Here is a 27,685-nt window from a genome sequence, read left to right as displayed (position 1 = left end):
TACTTGTTAAAGTCTATTTTATCTGAAATCAGCCTAAGTATCTCTGCTGTCTTTTTTGTTCTCATTTGAATATACTTACCCTTTGGATCACTGTCCATATATGAACGTCCCTAAAGCTTAAGTGAATCCCTTGCAGGAAGAATATGGCTTCTTTATGTATTCCAATAAATACAGCATCTGCTGCAGCTCCTCCTTCTCCTCCTTTTCCTCTTTGTGGTTGATATATTGTGCACCCCAATAAACTTATGGGGGGGGTCAGAACAGAACAGCCACTATATTAAACATAGAGATTAGGCAGTGGTAGCACACACCTTTAATCCTAGCATTCTGGAAACAGAGAGTATATAAGGTATGAGAACCAGGAACTATAGGCTTTTTAGGCTTTTTAATTTTTTAGGCTTTTGAGCACCCATTCAGGTGAGGACTCAAAAGCTTTCACTTTGAGGAAACAGGATCAGCTGAGGAATTGGCGAAGTGAGGTTGGCTGTGGCTTGTTCTGTTTCTCTGATCTTTCAGCGTTTACCCCGATACCTGGCTCCGGGTTAGTTTTTATTAATAAGACCTTTTTAAGATTTGTGCTACAGCTCTGTTGCTCTGAAGAGACATCATGACCAAGGCAACTCTTTTGAAAGAAATTATTTAAATGGGACCTTGATTACAGTTTTAGAGGACAGTCATGATCATCACGGTAGGAAGAAGGCATGAGGCTGGAGCAGTAGTTGATCCATCCTAATCCACAGGCATCAGGCACACACACACACACACACACACACACACACGAGCGAGAGCGAGCTTTTGAAACCTCAAAGTCACCCCTAGCGGCACACCTCCCCCAGCAAGGCCACACCTATACTCCTTCCCACATAATTCCACCCCCTGGTTACTAAGCATTCAAAAATAGGAGCCTATGGGAGTCGTTCTCATTCACACCAGGATGACACCAAGGCCTCTCATGGCACAAGGTCTTGTGGGCATGCCCACAGTGGCAGCGGCAGCAGCAGCAGCTGCACAGGGGAGCAGGATCTGGAACATGCACAGACTTGGATGAAGTGATGGCCTTGATCCTCGTTTTCATGGACAAATAGCTTCCTAAGGTCACTGGGAAAAGGAGGGCCTTGTACTCCACTGTATTGTCCTATCCCGTGTCTACCTTTTGTTTTCCTACGAGGCATTGCCTAAACTGCCATGCGGAGACTATTCACAGGGATAATTGGATTGCTGATGCTTAGTGTAAACACCTGATCAGCATAGCATCACTGAGCTCCAGCAGTCCTCATACCTCAGCCTTCCAGGTAGCTGGAACTACAGGCATGACCTTGGCTTTTAGTTATATTTTTTTAAAGTATGGAAAATGGCAACACATTTAGCCTGTCGGTCAGTTACACCGCCGTGTGAATTAGCTTACCCCAAGGGCACTTGGCTGCTTTACTAGTTAAAATTACAGAGAACATGAGAGCATTCCTTAGCTTTTCAGGGTGTTGGGGAAAACTTTCAAGGGCACAAATAAACACAGAAGGAAACAGAAGAGGGGTGAGTAGACATCATTTACTTTACAGTTCTGTTCACTTGTGATCAAAATAGAGACATGGCCAAGGACAAAAGTCTGTCGTGTTTTGAACAGCAAGGGAGTCCAATCTCAAAATCAAACCCAAATAATTCTCTTTTCTGGTGAAAAGAAAGCTCAGCGTCCTGATTCTTCCTCCCTGCTTCGTGTGGCCACTCTGTGACTCCATTCTCAGACAGGGCACTGTGCCTCCATTTCTCTGTGGTCTGTGGTCCAAAGACTTAGAGAAAGAGTTTTAGACAGTACCCATTCCAAGTTCTGCACTTCTGATTTTTTTCCTCAGCTGACCTCATTAAGCAGGGTGGAAGGCAGTTTTTCCTAGTCTATTAAGACTTCAATAAAATCATCCGTCTCTAGTTAACTGGAATAGTATTCACATTTAGCCCTGCATATTAATTGGCTGATAACGAGATGATAAAGCTGCTTTTCTCTGCAGGTGTACCAATCAATTTCAATGAAACAGAAAAAATGAGTTCTTTTCTTGTTGCGTTTGAAATTAAAAAGTGATTTATATTTTCTAATAAAGTGGTTTGCATTGATCCCCTTCTGAAAATGTGCGGTTTCATTTGTGCCCATTTAAATTATAATAGTTTCCGTTTGTAAAAGAATGATTTTCCAATATCAGCCCTGGCTTCCCATTGATGATTAACTTTAATATGGATTTGAAGGGAGGAATGTTTGCCGGGGTCAGGGGGAAGAGGCCATCAAGAGCCTCCACGTCCCTCAAAATGAAAAAGTCCTTGCTACTTTTAATGACCATAATATCTGCAGAATGCTTTTCATAAAAACAGTATTGTCAAAGCAAGTTGCATTTCCCCCCAAGACATCCATTTTTTCTGTTTCACGAGTTTCCATCTGACACAGAATCTTACGCCTCTGCCAATTGTTTCCATTTCTGTCGTGTCAGCCGTACTGCAGGGCAGATGTGGGGAGGGGAGGGGTTTGTTTTGTTGTTGTTGTTGTTTTTTCTGTCCCCAACAGCAAATTCTTACTTGGAGATGCTCACAGAATCCTGTTGCTATCAGCTGCATTCTGGTCGTGTGAGAAGTGGCAGGGCTGTGGCATCCACCTTAGTTTACTACTGTGGTACTTAAGCCATAACTTAGCAGCCATCACGGGAAGCAAAGTCTGCACTTTCAGGAGAAAATCAGAGGACAGGTGCCGGGAGATGATGGATGCTCCCTTCTCTGTCACGCAGAATTCCTACAAACAGGTGAAGGGAGGGTTTGAGAGAGTTCTAGAGCCCAGTGCTGTGGGCCACATCTATCATTGCGGCACAGGAAGTGGCATTAGTAGGATCAGGAGTTCAAGGTCATCCTCAGCTATGTCGAAAGTTCAAGACCAGACTGGGCTACCTGAGACCCTGTTTGAAGGGGGCTGTTGGGGGAGGCCAGAGAGAGAGGGAGAGAGGAGCTAGTGGATCCAGTATGGCAGGCCGTGGCTATAACCCCAGCACTTTGGAGGTAAACGCAGAGAATTGTGAATTTGAAGGCAGCCTGGACTACATAAACAAAACTTTGTCTCAAAAAAAAAATTTGAAGATAAACCACGGTTAAAACAAGAAGAGCCAGCTGCACCTCATCTGGGCAGCACATTCGAGATGACCCTGTTGTCACAGAGTCACGGGGACACAGATGAGCCCACCCTGAGGGTGTAAAGGCAGCGGAGCAGATTCTACCTCCTCCCTCGTCTGCCATGTGTTAGCATGGGTGAAGGAGATGCCCTCCTCCCCATCCGCCTTGCTACCTGCAGCAGGTGAGAGACCTGGCCCCTGGGTCACGAGAATGAGAGCACTAGCCCTGCCCTTCACCATGCCGCACAGGGGAGAGCCAGCTGCACCCCGCCTGGGCAGCACACTAGAGCTGACCCTATTGTTGGGGATGCAGGTGAGCCAGCCCTGAGTGTGTGAGAGCAGGAGAGCTGACCCCCACCCCACATACAACAATTGGAGTGAGGGCCCTGCACCTCATCTGGGCAAAATGTAGAGCGGGCCCTGGTGATATGAGTGAGGGGACCCATATCTGAGGACCTGAGAGCAGGAGAACTGGCCCTGTTCCTTGCTGCCTGCTGCATTGGGGGAGCTAGCCCAGGCAGCGCTGGAGAGCTCGCCCAGGCAGTGCTGATGATGAGGGAGAGCTGGTGGGCTGACCTACCTGCTACCATCCAGGCCCAGAACCAGGGCTATGAGTTAGCCCACCCCAACATCCACCTCATCTATGAGCTGTTGGAGCATGTGAGGGGATGAACTTACAGATCCCAAACAGCAGGATCTCCGAGACACAGGACAACAACAGGCTGTCCAAGAGGAGCCCCAGGGAGAGCCCAGTACCAGTGGTGGAGCAGAAGCCAGAGGCCTGGAGCCAGATCAATGACTCATGGCAACGAACACCTGCAAGTACAGATGAATGAATGGACTAAAGGGTAAACTGTGTGGCTCAATGGACCGCACTACAGCTTCCACCTTCTTCTTCTTCCGTTCTTCTCCCGTTTTTGTTTGGTTTGGTTTGGTTTGGCTTTTGTTTTTTCTTTTAAATTTTGTTTTGTTTCGTGGGGAGGTTGCATGGGCAGAGGGCGGATTCAAGGGGACAGGGAGATGAGTGAGATCCAGATGCATGATATGAAATCCACAAAGAACCCATAAAAGTTAAAAGAAATAAATAATCAAAAAATATTAAACAATAAAACAAGAGCCAAAAATGTTGGTTAATCACACAGGAGATAAGGGTTAGCTGAGGAGTGGATTAATGAATAGAGGGATAGACAGGTGGATAAATATATATGTGGTATGATTAAAGTGGATTCTATACTGTTTCCCTCCAAGTGTCACAGTTCCCAAACATTCCCTAGTAGGCCCAATGGGCATCCTCTGGATTAAATATTGAAATCCAACCAGTTACATCGTTCCCTAAATTTTCAGCTAGTATTCCCCAGTAGATGATTCTGAATAAGTAAACAGCATACTTTTGTGGGGTGATGCCCCTCTCCATTTTTCTGGCCTGTCTGTGTGTTCAGAAGTAAACAGCATACTTTTGTGGGGTGATGTCCCCTCTCGATTATTCTGGCCTGTCTGTATGTTCAGAACTGTTATCCAAATCTTTTCTGCACACCCACCAGGGAGTCTTCGGGAATTCCACAAGAATGTTTTTAACTACAAAAGCAAGAAACTTTGTGAAAGGTGATGTCTCCTCTTCCTTGGAAAAGACTGCTGGCGGCATCTTGCTGGGCAGCCTCTGAGCTTTTGTGATGAAATCAGGGGTGGCCCTGGTTCAGTGTGGATAGCCTCCACCGCCAGAGGACACATACACCACCTGTTCTTAAGAGAAGCTGGCCAGCTCCAAAGAGGGATCTGGCCTGCCTTCAAGTTCCTGTCTTCTGCTCTTATAGCTGGGTATTATTGAACAGCCACAAAGCTCCATGTGTTAAAAACTTGGTCTCCGGTGTCAAGAGGCACTGTGGTCCTGTAGGGGGTGGAGTCTGGTGGTAGGTTTCATATCACTGGACACATGTCCTGGAGGGGATGAGATCTGACACCTCCTCTGTCTCTTTGTCTCTGCCTCTCTCTGTGGGTCTCTCTGTCTCTCTCTATCTCTGTGTGTCTCTGTCTATCAGTCTCTCTCTCTCTCTCTCTCTCTCTCTCTCTCTCTCTCTCTCTCTCTCTCTGTGTGTGTGTGTGTGTGTGTGTGTGTGTGTGTGTGCGCGCGTGTGTGTCTTTCACTCTTTCTCTGTCTCCTGGTCATAAAGTGAGTAGTCAACCATGTCAGTCCCCACTGTGGTAATTAATCTGGCACCTCCATCAGACTCCCAAAACAGTGGATCCACCCAATCCCAGACTGGAAACTTCAAAACTCTAAGCCCTAATGTGCCTTTCTCTAGATAATCATCCTGGGTGTTTCATTTCGGTAACAGAAACTTGAAGCCCCTGGTGGGAGATCCCAATACCCTTGTAACTAGTCTTGCCTCATTGTGGACGGAACGCTCATTCCTCATTGCCGTCATCTTCCATGCTAAAAACCATGGCCTAGCCGGGCAGTGGTGGCGCTCGCCTTTAATCCCAGCACTCGGGAGGCAGAGCCAGGTAGATCTCTGTGAGTTCGAGGCCAGCCTGGTCTACAGAGCAAGATCCAGGACAGGCACCAAAACTACACAGAAAAACCATGTCTTGGAAAAAAAAAAAAAAAAAAAGTGAAAAAAAAAAATCATGGCCTCCTAACGTCAGTATGGCAGACAGGGTAGAGCACTTACATATTGAGCATCATGGTCAACCTCAGCATCACCAGACCTCTGACCACTTCTCCAGCCTCATGCCACACCCATGCTGGTCTCTCACAGAGTTCCCAAGGACCTTGTTACCTGCTGACTCCTCATCCTGACTAATCCCTACTCATCCTCAAGAATTTGGGGATGGAGTTGTTGCCAGAGATTGAACTGGAGACTTGTGCGTGCCAAGCACATGCTGTGCCACACCCACCCAATCCCCCCAATCCCCTCCCATCCTTGAGACCTCAGCTCACACAAGGCCTTCCTCAGAAGAGGCTATGCTGCTGTCTCTGGGGAAAGCCTTTACCATAGTGGAATTCCAGTTACCTTTTGGATCACTGCACTAGGATACAGACAACCTATAATTCCATGACCACTGAGTCTCCTCCTGCTGGACCATTGGACCCTAAGGGATTCACACACACACACACCCTGCTATATGGGGCTGGAGAGATGGCTCAGTAGTTAAAAACATTGGGTGGCTCTGGAAGCAGGCCTGGGTTTGATTCCCAGCACCTCATGACAGCTGACAATGCCAGTTGTAATGCCAGTTCCAGGGCATCCAACAGCCTCTTCTGACTTCCATGGGCACCATGCATGCATGTGGTGCACATACATACAGGCAGGCACTCACCCATACTCATAAAATAAAAATAAATATATATCTTTTTAATCGTGTTATATAACGGGCACACACATTCCCCAAAAACAAGCAGAAGAAATTAATGAATGAAAACTTGTGAAGGAACCAATCATTGAAATCCCAAGGCTACTGACCCCTATAATCACTATTTGTTAGGAATTTATATGGCCTCTATAGATGTGTCTTCTTTTGCAAATTTGAGGGCTTTGTTCTTCTCTCTTTCAAAAATACCCTTTGAAAAAGTCTGCCTCAACCACCAGGCATGGTGGCTCATGCCTGTAATCCCAGAACTCAGGAGGCAGGAGGATTCCTATGAGTTCCAGGCCACCCTGGTCTAGATAGTGAGTCCTAGGCCAGGACTGCATAGCAAGACTCTGCCTCAAATAAACAAAACATCTACTTCTAGCCAGGAGTGATGATACACTGTGGATGATACAGGTGGATCTCTCTGAGTTTGTAGGTCAGCCTGGGCTACAGAGTGAGTTCCAGGACAGCCAGAGCTACACAGAGAAACCCTGTCTCGAAATCCCCACGGCAGGATGGGGGGGGGGGGAGTCAGAGCAGGAGGACTACTTCAAGTTAGAGGCCAGCTTGAACCACCTGGTGAATTCCAAGCCAGCCCAGCTACATAGTGTAATAATGTGACAATGTCTAAAGGGAGTTTTGTATGTTATTTGTTTCTTTTTACCCCAGAAACGACGTACTAAAAGAAGAACCCATCTTTTTGTGGCACAAATCCATTTCACAGAAGCACTTTCTAGCACTCTAATGATGCTGTTGCTCTGTTGCAGGTCATAATAAGGATCCATTAGCTCTACAACTGTAATATGAAGAGGGTGGAAATGCGTCTAAATCGGAATTGATTTTTGTGTAATCTGTGTTTTCATGGGCAGAAACCATGTTTTTCTGAGCCAGCTCATTAGAAAGGAGAAGTCGGCAGGGCTCTGGGGACCCCTCCCCTCCAGTACAGAAAGAGCCAGAACTTGCCATCACCAGCTCGACTGTCCCCTGCAGGTGGCGCCTTCACAGGCATGCCCAGAACTTGAACCTTGGGTCTCAGGTGTTTTCCCCTCCTCTGCCATTGCATTCCACGCTCGTGGTCCCTGGCCTCAGGGTGTATCGCTAAATAAAGCAATAAAGCTGCTCAGAGTCACTCTCAGACAAGCCAAGGTGTCAAGAAGACTGTTAGAGGAGACCAGCTGCCAGGAAAAAGCAGAAACCGGCAGAGCTGTGGGGAAGAGATTTAGACCAACTGAGTCACTTGGAAAGAGCACTGTCCAGCCTGCTGAGCTGACTTCAGGCTGTGCAGTGGGCTCCAGGTTTAGCTTTTGTGAGCTGTCGCCCATGCTGGGGTGGGCTTTGGTGACACAGCTGCCTTTGAGTCGTTTCTGCTCCTCGAAGTCACCCCTCACCCACACTCCTGTAAGCAACCCAATAAAATCACTGTTTCACCAGGCTGGTCTTTGGTGGTATCCGTTCTTTGGTCTATCCTGGGCTCCCTCTCTGGGGTGAACAGATGTGTGTGTTTGGTCTTCCCAGGAAAAGTCTTGTCACGTGATAGCACCACCAGGCCTGTAGAGAGATTCTGTTATGCCCAGATTGTGACCCCCCAAAGAGACCACCGTAGACCTTGGATGTCCAGAATGCAACAGCAAGGTTTATTCTGCAGATACAAGTCTAGACAGGGACTCATTCCTACACCCAATACAGTGAGGCAGGGAGGAGTGCCTCTTTCTTGGGGAAGTTAGTTTTTATAGGCAAAACCCATAAAATTTCTTAGAGGGGAGGGGGTTAGTACGGGTCCATCCTTGATTGGTCAAGTTTTTCCCGGGCCTGGACTTTATCTTATTTTATCTTATCTGTTTGCCCTGTCAGGAGTTTTACAACTCATCTCCAGGGTCTGGTCTTGTTATCTCTGGAGAGGGGCATCTCGTGGTTAATTGGTTACCATCAGACATCCTGACTCTGTTCTTTTGTTCCTGGGGCTGGCATCATTTCTGGGGACTTGAAACTGGCCTGGCCTAGATCACAGTCCCCAAAGCCGCCACTGGAAACTTTAGGTACAGAATGCAAAAGTAAGGTGTTTTCTAAGTTTACAAGTCTCCAGGGAGGCTCTTCCAAATTTCTCACTCACAGTAGGTTGGAAGGAGCACTCCCCTTTCTTTGTGAGGCTAGTTCTTAAAGGCACAGACCATATAATTTATTTTAACCCACCTCCCTTTTTAGTCTTTTGGTCAAATATCCTGACTGTTTTCCCAAGTCCCTGTAGCAGATACAGCCACCTGGGGAAAAGGGGTCTAAGTTCTTATCTACACTTAGGAATCCTGGTTTAAGCTTCTCTTTGTCTGTAGGGGATAGAGTGGGGGGTTTTACTGAGGTATCACAATTCGTAACTCAGCACTTGCAGGGAAGTAATTTGTAGGATGTGGTGGTATTGTGTTCCCCAAAATATTGTGCACACTAATAAACTTATCTGGGGTCAGAGAACAGAACAGCCACTAGATATAGAGGCCAGAAAATGGTGGCACACACACCTTTAATCCTATCACTTGGGAGGCAGAGATCCATCCGGATCTCTGTGAGTTTAAAGCCACACTGGAAACAGCCAGGCATCATGACTCACACCTTTAATCCCAGGAAGTGATGGCAGAAAGCAGAAAGGTATATAAGGCGTGAAAACCAGGAAGTAGGTTAGGTTAAGCTTTTAGGCTTTTAACAGCAGTTCAGCTGAGATTCATTCTGGATGAGGACTCAGAGGCTTCCAGTCTGAGGAAACAGGACCAGCTGAGGAATTGGCGAGGTGACGGGGAATCAGGTTTGTTTTTATTAATAAGACCTGTTAAGATTTGTGCTACAGTGGGAAGTAATTCCTCTCTCTCCCCCTCTTTCTCTCCTTCCCTCTCTCTCTCCCTCTCTGTCTCAATCTCTATCTTTATCTATCTCTATCTCTATCTCTCTATCTCTATCTCTATCTCCATCATCTTAATCTTTTGGGAGAACAAGCCAGAGCTGGACATTCTCCTGAGGTAGCTCCATCATCGCGTTGCTATGGCTGGTATGGTGTGGCCTTGTTACCCTGCCTACACTGCTGACAGTAGCAGACAGGACACAAGATGACCCCAGGACCTCTGTGTGTCACTTTTTTGTCACTGTGACACAACCTACTAAAGAAGTAAAGGTTCACTTTGGCTCACTCATGCTTCAGAGGACTCGGTCCAAGATTACTCGGCTCCATTGCTTCTGGGTTTGTTGTGAATCAGCACACCAAGGCAAAGCCATGGAGTGAAGCATGGTGACCCATCTTAGGATGGACAGGTGGCAGAAAGAGAGAGGAAGGGGCCAAGGAACAAGGTATGTCTTTCCAGAGTACACCCCCAGGGACTCACTTCCTCCAGCTAGGTCCCATCTCCAATTTCCCACCACCTCCCAGTAATGCCATCATAGTACAAATCCATCAAGATCCAGTCACTTCCCAGAGACCCTTCTTCTAAGGCAACAAAGACTTGAACCCATGAGCCTCTTGGCAGACCCTTGAAATCCAAACCCTAATGGCCTCTAAGAAGGCCACTTACTCCCACACAGGTGGCCGGTGATTGCTTGGTCATTACCCGATACAGTCAGCAGCTCAGAACAAACCTTCAGCAAGCTCTCCACATCTGGGGCTGGAGGGCTGGGAGGAGCAGAATCCAAAAGGCAGACATTTGATGCTGAAAATTGAGCTCATCACAGTGGGGCACCCTGCCAGTAATGCCGAAATTTGGGGAGCTGAAGCAAGTCCAGGCCAGCCTGGACTACATAGCAAGACCCTGTCTCAAAAACTAAATGGCCAGGATGTAGCTCAGTGGCAGAGTGCTTGCCTACTACACATAAGACCCTGAGTTTGATCCCCAGTGCCCAGATCATTGGGGGGCGGGGGGGTGACACTGGGCACAACAGACTCAGGCAAGATGTAGTAGACCCCAGTTCCAGGCACAAAATGGCCAGACTACAGATAGTTCTGAATCTTCTGCTTAGGCCTGCTCTTGAGACTCAATATGTAACTTCTTGGGTAACTGTCTCCTTGGCATCCCCGAGTGTTCCTAAAATGATCTGTGTGTGCTGTCCTATTTGTGCCTGCTCAGCACAGCTAAGGAAGGTGATAACGAGCCATCTCCCTGCATTCCAGGGACTCCAAAGGAGACATCTTTGGCCTCTGGACTCTAGAAGTTTCTGGGTGGCTGTGGAACTCACCATAATCTCCCTCTGAGACTCTGCAGGGAATCTGCTGCTCCGGACTGGTGACTGGCAGGCGGTCCTGCATTCCTGTGCCTCTACTGCCCTCTAGTGCTCGCTTCCTACGCCGATCTTTAGACACTGTTTTGCTACTGAGTTTTAAAATCCAAAACCTGGAAAGAAATTTCTTGCAAATACATCCAATACTTGGTGGAGATTCATCTAGCTTTATATGTACATGATACATCCATTTCTGTATGTAAATTTACACTACCTTAATGCTGGCCTTATAGTTTAGTGGTAGAGCACTTGCCCAGCAATACACAAAACCCTAGGTTTGATTCCCCCAGCACAATAATAATAAATTTACCTGTGCGTTCATCTATCATATATTTATCAAATGCCTTTTCCCACAAAATAGGCCTTCTTCAGAAAGATCACAAGTTCAACGCTAGATTGGTCTGTATAGTCTATTCCAGGCTAGCTTGGGCTATAATATGAGAACCTGGTTTTTTTGTTGTTGTTTTTGTTTTGTTTTGTTTTGTTTTGTTTTGGTGTGTGTGTGTGTGTGTGTGTGTGTGTGTGTGTGTGTGTTTTCCATTTTAAGTAATGAAAAATACAGCTTTTATCTTCATGAAACCCCAGCTGGAGAGACTGATAGTGAGCGTTATACTCAAATGCACGATGCATCTGATGGTGCTGCAAAGGATACAGGGAGAGCCCTAAAGAGGACTGAGAGGCATCCCTGGGGAAGTGAGGTGGGAGTCTGGAGGATGCAGGACAAGAGTTATCACGGCAACGAGAGCTAACAAGGGTTAGCAAGTCAAGCCCTCTGTGTCCATGGAGAGTAAGGTGGGTTTGAAGAAGAGAGCACAGGCCTGTGGGGCTGGAATGTCAAACCCAGGAGTCTCGGGTGGTGGCAATACAGACTGAAGGACTAAAGCGTGGTCTTCACGTGGTCCTGCCGAGCACATTAGAATTTTAGTCTTTATTAAGGTGAACCCTTCTTCCTTTCTTCTTCCTGGCCTCTCTCCCTTCCTAGCCTCCCTCCCTTCCTTCATCCTTTCTTGTCCTCCTCCCTCTCTTCCTCCTTCATTCCTTCCTTCCAGTTGTAAATCTTGGCTGCCCATTGGGCTCACTGGTCAAAACCTCAGCCAGCTGGATCTCTAGGGCTAGGGCCAGCATCTCTGTCTTTTAGGTCCCCAGGTGATTCCAGTAGCAGGGAAGGGCAGCCCTCGCGCAGTCTTCTGGGACCTAACGCTTGAATTATTGTTCGCTGGTCTTTTCCTCCCTCTAGTGACTGGCTTGTGCTGCTAAGTCTGCTATCCAAACCTGCAGGCAGATAGATGCTACCTCCAAAGAGGAGCGCTCGCCCACCTTGCATCTCCACCAGAGGGCAGCAGTTCTGAAGCAGAGTGCCCAGACTCCAGCCATCAAAATCCCACATGGAGGGCAGGAAAATGTGTATACAACCCAGTAACCAGCCCAGAGGAAACTAAAAATCCCACAGCCTTCCTGTTCTCCTACCCCACACCTCGTGGGAGCCAGGGCCATCCCCGCCCACACTTCCTTTCCAACTTTCCATCACTTGCCTCTGTTCCATTCTGTCCCCCAGGTGGCGCCAAAAAGCAGAGCGCTGGTTTTCTGTTTTGCTGTATTTTGAGGTGAGACTTCTAGTTTGAAAAGGTTCCACTATCAGCAGGTGGGAGATGGACTAAAGCTGGACGGTCTCAGAGGACATCAGATGGAAGCCATTCCTAATGACGTTCTGGTGCGAGTCCTTGACCGCTAGGACAGTAGCAGGAAAAAACGGGGAGATGGAGTCAGGCCGTGGGGAGAGTGAGAGCTTGGTGCTGGCGTGCACACGGGAGCATGGAGAGGAGAGGGAGAAGCCAGGGCTGATCACTGTACTCATTTATGCGATAAATATTCCAGACATGACGGCAGATGACTGGAATACCTGCACTTGGGAGACAGGGAGGAAGAGCAGAAGTTCAAGATCATCCTTGGATATACAAGGAATTCTGAGCTAGAGACCCTGCTCCAGAAACACACACATCCTCACATAGATAGATACAAATGTATTGAGCTCTTAAGCTCTTAGTGGGCATCTGGCACAAAGTCAGGCTTCTTTTATTTTTTCTTTTCTTTTCTTTTCTTTTTTTTTTTTTTTTGTTTGTTTGTTTGTTTGTTTGCTTTTTTGTTTTTTCGAGAGAGTTTCTCTGTGTCATTTTGGTACCTGTCCTGGAACTCACTCTGTAGACCAGGCTGGCCTCCAACTCACAGAGATCCGCCTGGCTCTACTTCCCAAGTGCTGGGATTAAAGGCGTGTGCCACCGCCGCCCGGCCAGGCTTCTTTCTATAGAATTTAGATTGCAGCTCATCCGCTAGGCTCTGGGTAGGACCCTGTCTACCTCTGCCTACTAGTCAAAAATCCAACCAGGGTTTAACCAGATCATTCTGAGAGCTAGCCACACAAGAGGCAATGAACTCAATGTTCCCCTTGACTTAAAGATTTCAGATCTCTATGAAGACTATATGTTTCTCTTGTTTTGCTTTGCTTTGCTTTTGAGACAGGGTCTTTCTAGCCTGGAGTTCATAATCTTCCAGCCTTAAGTCTTCCAAGTGGTAGGATTATAGATATGCATCACCAAACTCGGCAGAGGATTCCATTTCTGACCTGCTCTTGTTGCCTTGCCAAAGTAGCCGTCCCCTGACATTACTCACAAAACAGACTGCATATGCCTGTTGGGGACCTTCAAAAGAATGGGACCTAGAATCCCCACTCCCCTGGGACAGCTCAGTAAAACTGTTCAGGTCAGAGGACAGGAAGTGCTTTGTCCCGTTGTTTCATCCATTCATTGGAGAGTTGAGCCACAGGAAGCATTTCCTCCCTGCAAGTCCAGACATAACCATTCAAGGGCTTTGAGACAGGAATGATGCTGGACTGTGATCCCAGCACTTTAGAAGCTGGGGCAGAAGGATGGTAAGTTCCAGGGTAGCCTGTGGTATAGAATAAGACTGTCTTTTAAAAAAATTAATTAAAAAATAAACAGGAAGGAAAACAATAAAGCACTTTGAGTAACTGAAGAAGAAAGTGTTCAGAGTCCTTAAACAGCAAAATCAAAGAAACAAAATGGCAAAGAGCAGGCCATCTAGATGTAGAAACCATCTATCCAGTCTTTCCCAGAGTGAATTCCATGGAACACTGCTTCCTAAAGAATACAGGAACAGGGGCTGGAGAGATGACTTGGTCGTTAAGAACACTGGGAGCTCTTCCAGAGGACCTAAGTTCAATTCTCAGCAAGGACATGGTGGCTCGCAACCATCTATAATGAGATCTGGTGCCCTCTTCTCTCATGCATGCATATATGCAAATAGAGCACTCATATACATAAATAAGTAAATCTTAAAAAAATAATGATAAAGATAACTAAGTCTTTTTAAAAAAAGAATACAGAAATAAAGCAATGTTCAATATTAGGATTTTTTAAAGGCTGGGAAACTACCCAAGATTTGTTGAACCTCTTAGAACTTCAAAATATATACAGAGACATTAAGTAACTAAAACTTTTGAAAGAACTTCTTTAAATTCTATGGAAACTATGTGGCCAAACTCACTTGACCATCTAACCTTTTGCTTTTTAACATGGGAATATATTCTAATAAAGATATACATTTATAAGCCAGGCACAGTGGCAGAATTTGAGAGATGAGGCAGGAAAATCAGGAGTTCAAGGTCATCCTCAACCACATAGGGAATATGAGGCCATATGAGACCCTGTCAAAAAAAAAAAAAAAAAGAATGGGGAATAAATAAAATTACAATGCAGGGAGTTAGGTCTCTGTATGGTTCCACGATGGATGGTTTGAAAATGGAAAAATTAAATGAAGGGATAATCAACTTAGCTGGGATTGACATAATATAGATTGTAATCATTATCAGTTTGATAATTCATGTTTTATTCTTTAAAAAGTGGTTTAATATTAATGTCAAATTAAAAAAATGTGATTAGATAGAATCCTTAGAAAGCCCTACTAATGAAACTAAGAAAAATAGTCACACACAGAGAAAGGAATTTAGAGCAGAATCTACTACACCATTTCATTATGAAACTGATGAGGAGCAGCCCAGGGTTATTTTTTAAAAACTTAATTTATCCATTTACCATTCAAGAATGACCACCAGATGATATGCACCTTCAAGACTATTCAGAAGTTAACTGGGCCCCTGTACAAATGTTAGATTTGAAGAGGTTTAAGGAAGCAGTAGTTTCATATGGTATGTGCTCACCTTTTGTGAAGTAGATGCTAAATTCATGGGCAACTTGAAACAGAATTATTCTACAAAACTGGAAAGATTCAACTACAGCAATATTGGAAACTGGTCCTCAGTTACAGTGGAAAACATGGTAGAAAGAGGAAGCTAGAATCATAGAACAATGAAATAGGGCTAGAGGTATTGAAATTTCCCAAGAACATTTTCTCAGTCAAAACCAGTATACTGATTTGCAAAGACAGATTACATTTGATGATCACACAACGCTACCATATAGCAGCATTGAATATTTGGGACAGGGCTGAAGAATCAGGAAAGAGGACTGAGTCATCTACTAAAATTATACAAGGCCCAAAAGAAGCCTTCACTGATTTTTTTTTTTTTTTTTTTTTTTACAAAACTTGACTTCAGCTATTGATAAATAGAATAATATCAGATCTATAAGGCAAACAAATATTAATTGAATCTTTGGTTTCTGAAAATGAAAATGAAAAAAAGAGGGGGCTGGAGTGATGGCTCAGTGGTTAAGAGCACCAACTGCTCTACCCGAGGACTCTGGTTCAATTCCCAGCACCCACATGGCAGCTAACAACTGTCTGTAACTCTAAGACCTGACACCCTCACACAGACCTACATGCAGGTAAAACACTAATGCACATAAAATAAAGATAAATAAATTGTTTTTAAAAAATTGACTTCAGCACCCAGAGATCCCGTGTCTGTGTCTTGCTTCAACAGTGTTTGGACGGAGCAGACCCGGGGACTCCCTTTATTAGGTTCCAGCTGCCTCTCTGTGTCTCTAGTCGCAGCCTCTAGGACCATCTCCTCGCAGCCTTCGGCTCCTAGGACCGTCTCTTCGCAGTTAGCTCCATACTGCCTATCAGCCATGAGCTCCCAGGTCCTTCAGAATTATTCCACCATAGTGGAGGCTGCAGTGAACCGCCTGGTCAACTTGCACTGCGGACCTCCTACACCTACCTCTCTTTGGGCTACTATTTTGATCGGGATGATGTGGCTCTGGAGGGTGTAGGCCACTTCTTCACAAATTGGTGAGGAGAAGCGTGAGGGCGCTGCTCAAGATGCAGAACAAACACAGAACTAACGCACTATTCCAGGATGTGCAGAAGCCATCTCAAAATGAGTGGGGTAAATCCCAGAGGCCATGGAAGCTGCCTTAGCTTGGAGAAGAACCTGAACCAAGCCCTCTTGGATCTTCATGCCCTGGCTTCTGCTTGCACAGATCCTAATCTCTGTGACTTCCTGGAAAACCACTTCCTGGATGAGGAGGTGAAGCTCATCAAGAAGATGGGCAACCACCTGACCAACCTCTGCAGGATGGCTGGGCCGCAGCCAGTACAGATTGGTGTGCTCCCACCATCTCTGGGCGAGTACCTCTTCGAGAGGCTCACTCTCAAGCATGACTAGGAGGCTTCACCTTCCAAGGGGCTCCCTCCTCTGCTCTGCACCAGCCAGCCTCAGGACCTTCACCTGAACCTCTAGGCAGCTTTGTAACCACTCTGGAGCCCCTCCCAAGTCTTGGGACCAAGTGAAAATAAAGCATTTTGAAATAGGAAAAAAAAATTGACTTCAGCTGTAAATAGAATGATACCAGATCTAGAAGTTAAACAAATATTAATTGAATCTTTGGTTTTTGAAAATGCTAATTCAGAATGCAAAAGGACAGTTAGGCCTTTAAAGACAAGATCAGCACCAATAGATGAATGGATTAGAAATATAGCTGATATTGGCTCATACTTGGATAGAAGTGATTTTTAAAAATTTTAAGAAAAATGAAAAGGTTAGATATTTTAGTTTTGGTAAACCAAGTCATCTGAAAAGGAGTTGTGGGCAAGACATTCCTAGAAACAATGTTTTTTTCTGAAGATAATCCAAATAGAAGGCCCCAGCCTGCTGGAATATGCAGACGATATGACAAATACTGGCATTAGACTAATGAATGTAGATCAACATGAAACAGGTAAGGAAACCCTTTGCCATTAAGTAATGCCTTAGGGGTCCTCTCACAGGCCCCTCCATGTCAAATTTGGTTCCATCATTTCCTGTCACCATTGGGGAAACTACTCCACAGAGCAATTAAAAGACTTAATGCCTGTTGTGAAAAACCATACTTCTCTGGATCACAGAACAGCTTCAGTAGATAAACAAAATTTTCAGGAGAGACCATTAAACAAATATTTTGGCAAACTTCTATAAATGATGAAAAATCAAACCTAAAAATACAAATAAATGGCATTGTAATTGAAGAATTGAAGGTTTACTAGACATAGGCGTGGATGTAACAATAATTTCACCAAAATCTTGGCACCCAGATTGGCCTCTTCAGGAGGTAAATATTCTGCTTCTAGGGATTGGAACTTCATCAAAGATAAAATAAAGTACAAGGTGTATCAAGTGTATAGGGCCAGAAGGACAGACAGGAAAATTAAAGCCATATATGACTAACATAGCAACGAATGTATGGAAACATGATTTGTTACAGCAATGAAAAACCCAGATTAACATTCATCCAATTGCAGAAACAAACCATAAACTAATGTATGCTTCTGAGAAAAACATTAAGAGGTATTATCAAGAGTAATTACTGACCATTCAGGTTGTACATAAGCAGGACATGACAGCTGCTGATCTTTCAAAGGTACCAACAGCCCTTTAAAATGGTTAACTGACAAATCTGTGTGGGTGGAACAGTGGCCTTTGACATAAAAAAAAATTATAGACATTAGAACAGCTGGTACAGGAGCAGCTAAATGCTCAACATATAGAATTGACCAGTCTTGGAATTCTCCTATATTACACACACACACACACACACACACACACACACACACACACACACACTGGAAAATGGAGAATGTTAACAGATTTAAGAGCCATAAAAAAGATGATTCAACCAATGAGCTTTATAAAGTCTGGAATTCTTGCCTTCTCTATTACCTAGAGGATGGTCTATTGTAGTGATTGATTTTAAAGTGCTTTTTTTACTATACCTTTACAAAAACAGGATAAAGAAAAATTTGACTTCACATTGCCTACTTATAATAATTCCCAGCCAGTTAAAAGGTGTCAGTGGAAAATTCTTCCACAAGGGATGTTAAACAGTCCCACCTTGTGTCAATATTTTGTACAACAGCCATTGGAAATAATTCATAAACAGTTTCCTCAATCTTTAATTTATCATTATATAGATGATACCTTACTAGCTGATTCAGACTAATTCCTTAGAAAAAAAATGTTTGAAGAGGTAAAGAAAATGTTGCCTTCTTGGAGGTTACAAATTACTCCTGAAAAATACAAAAAGGAGCTTCTATTAATTACCTAGGATATAAGATATGTTTACAAAAAAATCAATCACAGAAAGTACAAATTAGGGGAGATCATTATGAACTTAATAATTTTCAAAAATTGCTGGAAGATATTAATTGGCTATGGCCCACAACTGGATTGACTACTCAGGAACTAAGTAATTTATTTCAAACCTTACAAGGTGATAAGGACTTAAATAGTCCAAGAAAATGATCAGCTGAGACTGAGAAAAAATTGACTTTAATAGGAAGGAAATTACAGGATGCACATGTGGATTGTCTGGATCCAGAGCTTGATTGTATTCGGGTTATTTTACCTTCTACACAGTCTTCCACAAGAATTCTTATGCAGAGAGACAATAATATCTTAGAATGGATATTTCTAACAATGACAGAGTAAAAAAATTAAAGACCTATATAGAAAAGGTTTCTGAATTGGTTATGAAAGGAAAATTAAAACTTTTTCAATTAGCAGGAATAGACCCAGCTTAAATTGTAGTCTTTTTACTAATGCTGAAATTGCCTCATTATGAACAGAAAAGGAACACTGGCAAAGAGCTTGCAGTAATTTTTGGGGAGAGATTATCAACAAACATCCCAAAAGCAAAAGACATCAGTTTATAAAAAGAATGAATTGGATTCTTCCTCACATTGTATGGGGAACACCAATTTCTGGAGCCCCTACATTATATACTGATGCAAATAAATCAGGAAAGGCAGATTATATGTCATGAAATTTAAGTGAGATGGCTCAAAGCCCTTATGATTCTGTTCAAAAGTCAGAATTATATGCTATTCTCACAGTATTATTAGATTTTCTAGAACCTGTTAATATGGTTACTGCCTCTCAATATGCAGAAAGAGTTGTTTTAAATATTGAAACCACTGAACTTATTCCAGATGATTCAGAATTAACTTTGTTATTTATTCAATTATGAAAAATAATCAGAAATAAAGATTGTCCCTTGTATATAACACATATCAGATCCCATACAGGTCTACCAGGCCCTCTAGCACAAAGTAATGATGAAATTGATCGGCTATTGGTAGGAAATGTGCTAGAAGCCTCAGGATTTCATAAGAAACACCATGTTAATAGCAAAGGTTTGAAGAAAGATCTTTCTATCATTTGACAACAAGCCAAGGAAATTATAAGGAACTATCCTACTTGTTCTTTGTATAACCAAACTCCACTACCTGTGGAGGCCCACAAAGGTTTCCTAGTGAGATCTGAGCTTGCTTTACCCAGCAAGGCTGCATTAGAGGATTGCTTGATCACGTGTGTAGTTACCAGGTGATTGGAAAGGGTCTGCACTTGGCTGTGCTCGGGAGAAGTCTTTTGTTCTACCCCTTGGTGTTCCTATAAAAAAGCCTTTTAGAAGAGACAGAAGGGGCCAGTGGGTAATGATCCAGGTCCTCCCAAGGCTATCCTGTGTTTCTTTCTGTCTCTCTCCCCTCTATCCTTCTATCTAATATCTCTTATCCCTTACTCCTCAAGAATACCCTGTCATAAAATGTGGGAGCTGGTCTCGCAACTGGGCCTCCACAACTACCCAAAGAGTACTCAAAGGAATGAAATTTAGCAAATGTATATGTTTCATTTCGTGGAGTTTGGAAAATTAAAGTATATACACCATACCGTAGAGACATATTCAAGATTTCAATGGGCAATTGCTTTGAGTTCTGAAAAGGCTGATTTTGTAATTACACATTTATTAGAAGTTGTGGCCATTATGGGAATACCCATACAAATTAAGACTGACATACAAATTATGGGAATACCCATACAAATTAAGACTTCAGAAATCTGAAGGCTCCAGCATATGGCTCTAGTAAAATGGAACAGTTTTTTACATATTACAACATAAAGCATATTATAGATATACCACCCAATCCTATAGTACAAGCAGTTATAGAAATGTCTAATCACACTTTAAAAGATATGCTTAATAAACAGAAAGGAGTAATAAAGACCCCCCAGAGATAGATTATACAATGTTTTAATTAACTTTAAATTTTTTAAATGCTAATGAGAAAGGAATAACAGCTGCAGAGAGACATTGGATAGTAGGAAAAACTACAGAATTAAATCAGCCTTTTGACCTCAGAATGGAAACCAGGATATATGTTACTGCTGTGGGACGGTCTGTATGTCAAATTGCTCTGATTGGTCAATAAATAAAACACTGGTTGGCCAGTGGCCAGGCAGGAAGTAGGTGGGACAAGAAGAGAGAATTCTGGGAAGCGGAAGGCTGAGGCAGAGAGACACTGCAGCCGCCGCCATGACCAGCAGCATGTGAAGACGCCGGTAAGCCACTAGCCACGTGGCAAGGTATAGATTTATGGAAATGGATTAATTTAAGATAAAAGAACAGTTAGCAAGAAGCCTGCCACGGCCATACAGTTTGTAAGCAATATAAGTCTCTGTGTTTACTTGGTTGGGTCTGAGCGGCTGTGGGACTGGCGGGTGACAAAGATTTGTCCTGACTGTGGGCAAAGCAGGAAAACTCTAGCTACATGTTACATTGGAGAAGAGGTTTTGCTTTTGTTTCCACAGGAGAAGAAAAGCTATGAATACCATCAAAATTGATAAAGATTAGATTCAAACTGGAGAGACCTCTTAATTAGAAGAGGCAATAATTCATCAAACAGCATGGCCACTCAATCTAAACTAACTTATAAGACTAACAAATGCCTTTCATTTGATCAGATATAACCTGCCAAAAAGGGAAACTCCCCAAAGTTACAATTGGGGCAGGGTTTTGTTTTTGTCTTTCCAGGAGAATGAAGGCATTCAGCTAAGAAATCTGAAGATGACTGGACAAATGAGACAGCTGAATCGTCCAGAGAAAATGTCTCAAGAAAAAGAGTAAACTGACCGAATAGTATAGCACATTCCAACAGGATAAAATTTTATAGATATTCCCAAGTATTTGTTTCTACTGTTCTCCACAGACATATAAGGCAAATAAATGGTTTTTTGTAGACCCAATTCAATTAAAAATTAAAGCTGGCTTTGGAGTTGGAGTGTGGCTTTCTCCTTTTGTAAACCCAAGCATGTTTGTTAAAGGAAAATCCAAAAATCTCTGTCTCATGTCAGAAAAGCCACCTGGTATGGGACAGAAGAAAACCAAAATTAAGGGACTGTTCTATTGTCACTAATTTCATAATCTCTTGGACTTATTTTGACTCTGAAGGGCTGGGCGGTGGTGGCGCACGCCTTGAATCCCAGCACTTGGGAGACAGAGGCAAGCAAATCTCTGTGAGTTAGAGGCTAGCCTGGTCTACAAAGCTAGTTCCAGGAAAGGTGCAAAGCTACACAGAGAAACCCTGTCTCAGGGTAAAAAAAAATCTTAAGGTATAAATATTATCTCAAAATGTATAAGATTAATATGTGTATATATATTTAAACTTTCTGTTGTGGTACTAATGGCCATACAGAGAACTAACTAATTTTAGATTTAGGCTTCATCTAGCTTCCTGTATGTGATTTCAAGCTTGAGACTGAAGCAGGTAATTAGAAATTAAGCCTGTGTATCCCAGGTGTGTTTAATAGATTATGGTCCTTTAACCCCTCTGAGATCTGCTGCATATGACATTTAAAATGTTTAAGTTTTCTGCATTGAACCATGAACATTCCTAACAATGACCTTTGAAGTCTCCCAAAAGATGATGGAGCCCCACAATGACAATTATGGATTGTGGTAATGCCACTAAGCTGACAAACACCATCCAAAGATTAGCTTTGGACTACAAACTTATCAGGACAATTTCAAGATGGTTAGCTAAGATGGTCCAGCCTCATAGACTACTCCAGCCAAGACTTCACATAAGTCTTGCATTATCCCATCACACTGAGACTAGACAACAACCAGCCCCCCCAGGACTTGACCATTACCTTAATTTTCTTAGGATCTCCTAAAGAAGCCTTTGCCCCCAGAAAACAGGAAGTAATTTTAAGAACACAATGCCCACATTCCCAAGAGGTGGGATGGATGGTTTTTGGTCAGTAGATGGGTTTATGGAAGTTTATCATCATTTAAGGGGATCAATTACAAGTTGTTACTGGTCATGGTCAGGGAGGAAACTAAGCAAGTTAGGTTAGGTTCAGGATCTCTTTTTGAAAAGAAAAAAATGGGAGGGGGTGTAAGAATGATAAGATAAAAGGGCAGATTATTGAATCTACTTTAAACTAAGAAGTAACTAAATCTCAAATATTTTACATTGGTATGGATTTTTGTATATTGATGCAAATTTAAGGTTATTTTTGTTACATCATACTCTATAAATGTTTCTATTCTTATTTAAGATAATTTTATATATTGATACAAATTTAGGGTTATTTTTGTTACATGTGTCTCTACTTTTTTTTTTTTTTTTTTTTTTAGTATACATGTGTCTCTACTCTTTTTTTTTTTTTTTAAGATTTATTTATTATGTATTCAGTGTTCTGTCTGCATGTATCCCTGCAGGTCAGAAGAGGGCACTAGATCTCATTATAGATGGTTATGAGCCACCATGTGGTTGCTGGGAACTGAACTCAAGACCTCTGGAAGAGCAGCCAGTGCTCCTAACCTCTGAGCCATCTCTCCAGCCCATGTTTCTATTCTTTTTTTTTTTTTTTTTTTTTTTTTTTTTGGTTTTTCGAGACAGGGTTTCTCTGTGTAGCTTTGCGCCTTTTCCTGGAACTCACTTGGTAGCCCAGGCTGGCCTCGAACTCACAGAGATCCGCCTGCCTCTGCCTCCCGAGTGCTGGGATTAAAGGCGTGCGCCACCACCGCCCGGCCCATGTTTCTATTCTTGTTTAAGCTATTTTTGTATGTTGATACAAATTTAAGATTAACTTTGTTATACTGTATTATATTTTTGTATTTCTTGTTTAAGGTATTGTACCTATGCAACTCATTTAAAAATGTAATGTGCAGTTCTAGTCCTTGAAAGCTATTTAGGAAACTAAAGAAACATAGATTAGTAGTTAATTATCTATAACAACCAAACTTATAGTCATGTTAAGTATATTTTCAAGGTCAATCAGAGGCATAGTTTAAATGAAGATAGATGGTCTTCAAACACTTCAAAGACCTACAGAATATGACATATAAGATGTTTTACTAACACAGGACTTCTCATGACTGTAAGACAGACACATCTGCTCCTGTCAGCACCAATTTACTACAAAAGAGGATGACAGGCATCAAAAAACCTCCATATGGAGTTTACTTTCTTTGTGGCAAAGTTAGCCACTGAACAAGAAACCACCCTTGCCTCAATTGCTGACAGTATGCTATCTAAACTGGACAAGCAGAACACAAAAGAAGGCAACTGCCAGATTTTGCCAAAACAAGATGGGACAGTCCTTCAAAATTCATGCTTAACAGAAAAGTCTGTCAGATATTCTAGACCCGTAAGCCAAAGATGGATGTCCCAGTGTTACAGAGAAACTTTGGGTTACTGTTGAGGCAGCTAGCTGTGTCTGTCATTTCTCATAGTTTTGAAAGTTTCTTGCTCTACACTTCCTGCTTACCCAGGTAATATTATATCCCTCTCAGGTCTTTGATGGGGTTGATGACTAGATAGTTAGAATTAGAGTTTTCCTTAGTCATGGTAGAAAGTAAATTAGGTACAAAACTTTGAACTCATCAAAAAGAATAAATAATGGAATATTTTCTCTGATTTTGCCAAATTCAATTGGACTGGACATTGTGAATGTAATTCTTACTTGATAATTATTCTTATTGTACATAGTTTCATTTGTTAAAGTTAACATATTTCCATTTTTTCAATGACTGATAATTGTTCTTATTGTATATAGTTTTACTTTGTTAAAGTTAAAACCCTTTCTTTTTATTTAGACAAAATGGGGGAAATGTTGGGGGAGATCTGTTTGTGTTGATTGTTTCAAGACCCACCAATAAATAAAGTCCGACCTTGGTTTGGAGAGCAGAGCCCACATTCGGCTGGCTAGGGTGAAAGAGTTTTCCAGAGGGAGATAAAAGGAGACACAGAGAAGGAAGATGAGCGGTTGAGGGGTTGTGTAGTCTTTTTGATCAGGGAAGTGGCGAGGGGAAGGATTGTGTCTTGGTCACCCTGTGGATCTCTCAGGTTTATCCCCCAATATTTATCCCTGAGTTTTATTTTTTAATAAAATGATAAAAGGAACCTCAATATCAAATACTTCCTCCAAAGCAATAGGGATGCTAAGTAGTGATCAAGCACCCTGAAATACGAAAGTAGGAGACCACAGTATGCTACTCCAAATACACCCGTTTGACATAAGCATTCTCTGGGGACACAGCAGACAGCTCTGAAAACAAGGACAGAGGTCCCCCTGCCGTGAGAGACATTGATAGACTGCGGCACAGCGGAAGCCTGCCTGGGTGAGGGTTCTTCATTTCTGCATGAGGAAGAAGGGAGGGCTGTTCAGCCAAGACTCAGCAATAACGAACACTTGGCTTAAATCCACCCAGCAAACTGCTCTATCTGCCCTCTTTTCCTGTTACCTCCCCATAACCAGCCTTTCTCCACACCCTTCCTCTGCTCCAGCAAACAAAGGTGCTCAGCCTTGAAGTTTACACTATCCCTTTGGTATTTACCGTATGATTTTACTCTAAGACTTCCTTGAGTGTCCTTCCATGCGTGCAGGAGGGATACTGTTAATAAGCTAATTTGCTTTTCTTTGTTGATCTGTCTTTTGTAACAGAGAATCCCCCACTAAGAACCATGGAGAATAGACACAAATTCTTGTATCCTCCTCTACAAAGAGGCAAGCCATGGTTTGAATACAGGTTCTTTCTTGTTTTGGTTTGGTTTTTTTGGTTTTTTTTTTTTTAAAGATTTATTTATTTATTTATTTATTTATTTATTTATTTATTTATTTATTATGTATACAGTGTTTTGTCTGCATGTATTCCTGCAGGCCAGAAGAGGGCACCAGATCTCATTACAGATGGTTGTGAGCCACCATGTGGTTGCTGGGAATTGAACTCAGGACCTTTGGAAGAGCAGCAAGTGTTCTTAACCACTGAGCCATCTCTCCAGGCCCTGGTTTTGGTTTTTTTGAGACAAGGTTTCTCTGTGCAGCCCTGGCTGTCCTGGAACTTGCTCTGTGGACCAGTCTGTCCTCAAACTCACAGGGATCCACCTGCCTTGGCCTCCTGAATACTGAGATTAAAGGCATGTGCCACCACCTCCAGGCTGAATACAGGTTCTTATGCATTAGTGTACCCAACTTCCAATCTAGCCAAATCCACACTACCCTGGCCAAAAACAGAAAAGAAAAGAAAAAGAAAAGCCCTCATGCACTCTCAAATATTTAAATATACTCAAAATAAGAAACTCACTGTTTCTCAAAACAGTTTTCAGTATTAAATATCTTTCAATATTTAGAAAGTTCTTCATATTTAATTGAAATTTGCCTTTCTGTATCTACCTTTCTACTCATTATTTTTGGTTTTCAACCCAGAGATGTTATACATTAAGCCTAATGTATTTCTATAGGGGTATGATTCAAATATTTGAAAACAATTATTTTGTCTACTTTCAAACAGATAACCAAATTATAATTAGTGTTTTTGAAACAGGCTGTAATCAGCATACATCCGGGTCCTCTAAATATTGTCTCTAATCACAATGTCATAGAAATTTCCTTCATTTCCACAATAACAGGAGATTTTTGGTTTGGGTTTTGGATTTTTATTTTTTATCATTGAAGGGAGGGTGAGAGAGAAAGCTTGAGAGAAAGTATACGTGATGTATGACTATATTGGTTACTTTTTGGTTGTTGTGATTAAAACATCATGGTCAATGAAGGGCTCTAGCAGGCCAAAGCATGGCAAACATGTTGCCAACAGGCTTTGCTTTTTATCTTTTCTCCTCTGCTAAACCATTAGATTACATTCCTAAAGCTAGTCACCAAGGTCCCGTGTGTCTCTCTCTCTCTCTCTCTCTCTCTCTCTCTCTCTCTCTCTCTCTCTCTCTCTCTCTCTCTCTCTTGGTTTTTCGAGACAGGGTTTCTCTGTGTAGCTTTGCACCTTTCCTGGAACTTGCTTTGTAGACCAGGCTGGCCTCCAACTCACAGAGATCCACCTGCCTCTGCCTCCCTAGTTCTGGGATTCAAGGCGTGCGCCACCACCGCCCAGCAAGGTCCAGTCTCTTATTTGGTCACTGATTCATTCCTGAGACTGACCACCAAGGTCCAACTATCAAAACATCAAAGTCAAGCAATCAAAATTCATTATTTTGACTACCCTAATTAAAATACCTAATCAGTACTTACCAACATGTCCTGGCTCATTCTAATCCCCTTTTCCCTCCTAAAATTGATACTTGCAAAGCTATTTGCTGCTGTTTCTGCCCAATTCAGTCACCTCGTCTCTTTGCCTTGCTTAATAAAGGATCTCTTTGTGTTTGGCTTGTGCTTGGAAATTGGGCTTTGGGTGTGGTCTGTGACTAATCCATGGTCCAGAGGGAGCAACCCCGAAGTACACAGGTCCCTTTAATTACGGCTTATGGAAGAAGAGTTTTGAGGGGGGCTTATGTTTCCAGAGGGATCAGAGTCCATCCTTTTGTGTGTGACGGGGGAGATGTATTGCTTTAAAGATATATGTATTTGCATTTTAGGTATATGAGTGTTTTACCTGTGTGTGTGTATGTATATGTACCACATGTATGCCTGGTGCCCACAGAAGCCAGAAACGGATGTCAGATGCCCTGTTACTGAAGTTAGGGATGGTTGTGAGATGCCATGGTGTCCAAGAGCAGAAAGCGGTCTTCACCCCTGAGCCCTCTCTCCAGCCCTGTGAGTGTGTCATTATGAGGACAGTGTGTCAGCGGGCATCAGGAAACTGAGAGAGCACATCATTAGCAGCACGCACAAAGCAGAACGAGTGAACTGGAAGCTTGGGAAGGTTATGAACGCTCAAAGCCCACCCCTAGTGAAGTCCTTTCTCCAGCAAGGCCACACCGCCTAACCTCCTCAAACAGCGCCACCAACCGGGGAAAAAGTGCTCAAACACCTCAGACTATAGGAGACATTCTCATTTAAACCACCACAGATGGACTATGCGGGGAGGGGGGAGTGTGTGCATGCGCACATGCATGTGCATTGCTTTCAATTGCAATTGTTTAGAAGACAGGAAGAAATGTTAGGATAGATATAAAAATGAACTTAATCTGGTCATCATACACTGAATGCATGTGTTAAGGAACTCTGTTCTCCAGAAGTGACATGGCCAGAACTTGAAATCACAGGAGTTTTAAGTACCTGCAGAAGACCCTGACAAGATTCAGCCCGTTAACATTCCCTTGTGGAGGGGAGCAGGGCGCTCACTGGGCAGCTCAGGAGCTGCACCCTGCCCCTCCCAAGGCATATCAGGAGTTAATGGTATTGAGGGAAGGATTTTTCTTTG

The 27,685-nt window shown here is 43.0% G+C and overlaps 1 pseudogene; it reads left to right on the top strand.

The window, feature by feature from the left end:
• Window positions 1–15,841: 15,841 nt before the first annotated feature.
• LOC102909356 (ferritin light chain 2-like) lies at window positions 15,842–16,463 on the top strand (annotated as a pseudogene).
• The last annotated feature ends 11,222 nt before the right edge of the window (window positions 16,464–27,685 follow it).

Source organism: Peromyscus maniculatus, chromosome 5, assembly GCF_049852395.1.
Source record: "Peromyscus maniculatus bairdii isolate BWxNUB_F1_BW_parent chromosome 5, HU_Pman_BW_mat_3.1, whole genome shotgun sequence".
In the NCBI taxonomy this organism is placed as follows: domain Eukaryota; kingdom Metazoa; phylum Chordata; class Mammalia; order Rodentia; family Cricetidae; genus Peromyscus; species Peromyscus maniculatus.
The sequence above is the reverse complement of the archived record's forward strand: the minus strand, read 5'-3'. Positions and strand labels throughout refer to the sequence as shown.